Source organism: Ruditapes philippinarum, unplaced genomic scaffold (assembly GCF_026571515.1).
Source record: "Ruditapes philippinarum isolate M1 unplaced genomic scaffold, ASM2657151v2 ctg2048_1_1_1_1, whole genome shotgun sequence".
NCBI lineage: Eukaryota > Metazoa > Mollusca > Bivalvia > Venerida > Veneridae > Ruditapes > Ruditapes philippinarum.
Genome location: NW_026861386.1, coordinates 8382 through 12919, shown reverse-complemented (window position 1 = coordinate 12919; position 4538 = coordinate 8382). Strand labels below are relative to the sequence as shown.

General features: G+C 29.6%; 1 long non-coding RNA gene across 1 annotated transcript; it reads left to right on the top strand.

Annotated features, from left to right (window-relative positions):
* Window positions 1-413: 413 nt before the first annotated feature.
* LOC132715440 (uncharacterized) lies at window positions 414-4255 on the top strand. Its single transcript, XR_009623687.1, has 3 exons — window positions 414-570; window positions 1393-1545; window positions 1819-4255. It is a non-coding gene; the product is annotated as an uncharacterized LOC132715440 (long non-coding RNA).
* The last annotated feature ends 283 nt before the right edge of the window (window positions 4256-4538 follow it).

Here is a 4538-nt window from a genome sequence, read left to right as displayed (position 1 = left end):
AATTGGTTTTCTATAATTGATATACATGTGAGTCACAGTTGCACGAGTTTTCAGTTTTAGCTTCTTTTGTCACACAATGCAAAAACAATACATTGAGAGAATGTGTAAAAAATGAAAATGGTGAAAATCATTAAGAATAATATTATATCTCATTTACGACACTGACTGTGATTATATGTGTAGTGGAATGCAAAAATGGGGCTTCTTGACGTTGACGTCGTTATCGAGAAAATGCGAGATCTTTGACGCCATTTTTTCCTCATTATATTTCCGTTCATCTGGCAGTAAAACAGCGCTTAATTATATAATAAATGACTTGTCAGCAGATAGGGTCCTGATTCATACAGAGTAATCAACGGCAAAAATAATTTGCTACCGTTCATCCCATGACAGCAAATAAAATTATCAAGGGAAAAGATTTTTACGAGGACAACTGATTACGTCATCTGACATTGATTGTTGATAAAATATTGGTGAATGATTCGATGTTTTTCGGTGTTTTAAAGAATATTTTACACTGACAACGTCTGCTTTGACAAAACTTATATATAACTGGATTATTCGGGTTAGGTGAGTATTTATTTTTTCTAGTATTTTTGCTTAAATATGTATTTTATCGGAAAATAATTATACCCGGAAGTAGAAACAATTGCAGTTCCTGGACAACGGTTTGTTGATAGCAACATGGAAAATGGCAGCCAAGTAATTATTTACTCAAAGCAATTAAAACCAAAATTTATGTAATTAATCTCTTAGATAAAACAATCATCAAAGTGAGGAAATTCAAGATTTTCAAGAATTTTAATCTTTACTTTCTTCCATGCATACTGTACAGTACATGTATGAGAATAAAAATTTGAGCTGTTGAAAACTTGTATCCCAAAAGTGAAAATATATCTCTGGCTCCATTGTTTGAGCTGTTTAAATTTTTCAGATCTTTAAAATTAAAAATATGGAGATGTTGCAGTTTCCATAATTTCTCATAACCAGACTCAATAAATGGAGGGTATTGAATGAGTGCATAGACATATATTTTTTCATTGACACAACTAGACTATAGTGTAACGCTTACACTTAGCATGTATTTACACTATGTTTCTGTAAGGCATATGATGTCACATCAAAATATCAAAATGTTTGTTCACACTTAGAAGCACATCAATGAATACCTAAGCCTGAACTTGTTTGAAATGATTAAACTAATATTTTAATTAAAAAAAGTCACAGCCCTATGACAAGCTTTCTAGAAAGGATACTTATTAAAGGAATCATATCTGCAGGTGCCTTATTAGCAAAACATGAGGACCTCAGGAAAATCTGACTGTTCTATAAATTGTAAAAACTGTATATCAATAAAACATAATTTATAAATTTAACTACTGTACATTTCAGGCACTTCACCATGCACTCTTGATGTAAAGTACTCCAACCTTTGGGATTATGCCCAACAAGTGCACTTTTCCCATCATTCTCAACCGGTTGGTCCAATATGTTTTAGGACACCAAGAATGTTCCATGTGTTTGGTGTTTGTGTAGAGGGATCAGGTTAGTTTGCCCATAACATTTTTTGACATATTTTTTCATGTGCATATTGTAAAAACATGTTTAAAAATATTATCAAGGTAGATTTCTATATTTTTTTTCTTGTCAGATGTGTTCCTTTGCCATGAATTTTATTATTATTCTCCTATGCCATAGTATTTTCAGTTGCAAAAAGAATATTCAGTTAAATATAATCTTAATTTTAAGTATTATTTACTTAAGTACTATTTATATCCTATGCAAACTTTTTAAATTTCCAATTTATATGTATTTTAGGACTTCATGGAAGTGTCAGTCTCAACATGCTTGGTACTTTTATATCTGGAAAGTGAAAAACAATGCAACAGGTTGCCTAAGTGTACTGTCCTGAAGTCATCAAGATATGGGCACAATATCCTACAGCTTATAGATGATCCAGAAAATCCCTATGAAGTCATTTCTTAAGTTAAGCCCTCAAACTGTTATCCAAATACCACCATTTTTGTGCAAGTGCAATGGAGCCAAGTGTTATAACATGTAAAGAATATATTAACTCTGTGGAGGTAAAAATGTTTTTACTGAAACAATTGCCTCCCAGAGGTCTTTTACCTGAAGTACAGTAATGATGCAGCAAGACATTAGTATCTATTTGAACAAATTGGGCAGTTCTTCAAATCTGACATAGCTAAAATACTGTGTGGCCAAAACCAGTTATCCCGAAAACAGAAATAAAGTTGGATATTGACAATTATGTGAAAAAGGTGGAAAGAGAAAGAGCAGTCTTTTACTCTTGAGTATAATTGGAGTTCCTATAACATAGTGGTCATGTATGGACTGTCATTATTTTCTTCATTTCAAATATAGCTTATGATACAAGTAGATGCTTCATAAGATAAGACTGCAAGTGTGTTGCATAACTGGTGCTCTAAGGACTAATGCTATATTAACAAGTGTGTGGATCATTGATGCATAGATATTATTTAATGGCTGCCTATATTATTTTTGGATGTCAGTTTACCAGTTACTAATTTCCATCATTTTTACAAAATGTTTATTAGATTAAGTTTAGTGTAATACAACATTTGTCATTTTACTCTAAGTTATAGAATTCTATTGAACCTATGCAGGTTATGAATTGATCAACTGTCAACTGATCTTAAGCTTTCATCTAGATTGAAAATGACTGTATGAAAATGTAAAGTAACATTAAGCTTCAGTACTTGTCAAATTTTAAACATTTTATAGTTGTAGAATATGAAAAATACTTTATCTATAACAATGATAGGTCAGTTGAATTTTTATGTTGATATTAGTGTAGAATCACATTGTAAATTATCACCAATCCTTAAAATTGGTAAAAGAAGCAGCAAAATCAAAGAATATTCAATGGTAGCTAGGCAACCAATATTCTCTTCAGTTGGGAAGGATTTTAAACAGGTGCATCATAATAAAAATACTTTATAAGTTTGATCACATTGTAAATAATTGAATAATAATCATCACTAAGTTATAAAATATTAAAATATAGAACCTTAAATGTACCTGAAAATAAATGTTGTGAACATGATATTAGAAGTATCATTTTTAATTTATATTATTAAGGAATGGTGAGGCAGGCTGTTCTCTGAATACCTTATTAAGTTCAGTTACACATTATTTGTGGTATTGTTTTCATTTTTTTATAATAGCACAAATTGCTATTTTTAACTAAGTTGTAATCTCCTGTATGCCTGTAAAAATTTGGAAATTTAGAAATTTATAAAAAAAATAATAATTATTCATTGGTTGCTAAGCAACCTAATTATATGCAGAGACAGTTTTAAGTAAGGAACATTTTTTTGTAGGAATTATCTTTATGTCATTTTAATTAAATATAATGCTAGTTAATTCAAAGTCCTTACTTTGTTGTGAAACAGTGTAGTTAACACCAGATGTTACTGAACATACTTTTATGAAATTATGTATATTATCTATATAAATTCAAAACCTATAGTAAAGTGAGTTTAAGGATACTTTGATCCAAGAACTATTATTAAGATTGTATTTGCAGTTTTAATAGTTGTAATTTGTTTTTTGTAATCATGCTGCTTTGTTCATGGTATTTTGAGATCTTTTTTAATCAAACTTAAAATTTGTAAAATTTAAAAGGAAATTATGGAAGATATTGTGGTTGCTTGGCAACACTGATTAATTTTTACTTATTGCTTAGGTATTATGTAAATCAGTTATACAGCAGATAGATATATTTATGTAATATGGAAAGTAACAGTGATTTGATCAAATGCTTATTGGTTATTGTAAAACATACAGAGCAATATACATGGCAAAAATACTGAGTTCTGCTAAAATTTGCATGACTTACTAACACTAGTCAAGTGTACAGAACATGGATTGTATGTTATATCTTCAATGGAAAATTATTGAAAAGTAATTAATAGGCATTGTTTATAATTTTATTGAAAATTTATTTATTTCTGCTACTTTGTTAGCTGTATTTTACCAAGAAATTTGTATATTTACAAAATAAATAACAAAAATTTAGAATATTCCATGGTTGCTAGGTAACAGAATATAGCTTCCTTCATGTTGTATTTGTGTAATTATGCCTTTTATTTAGTGTTACTACCTTTGATGATGTTATACTTGAGTCATCTTTCATTTACTGTTGTATTAAACTGTTGTCTGCTGTCAGAGTAAATATCTGAATAAAGTTAATAAATGAATGATAAATGGACACTGTGTTTAGTTCTTTTGAAGTTGTATTATGATATCTCTCAACAGTAATATGTCCTGTTCACACTGTAGAAATGCAATAGAACCATTTGCAAATGTGAAAGAAGAATATATTTCAAATTGATACTTGCAAGTGTTATAAAATAAACCTAGCACATAACTTTTTACAAGAAAAAGGCCAGGAAGAACCCAGGAATAGGTCCGTTGCTAGGCAACATAATGTAAATGATGCTTTAATTATGGTGGCTGTATTCCCAAAATATTCTACAACATTTATTAACTTT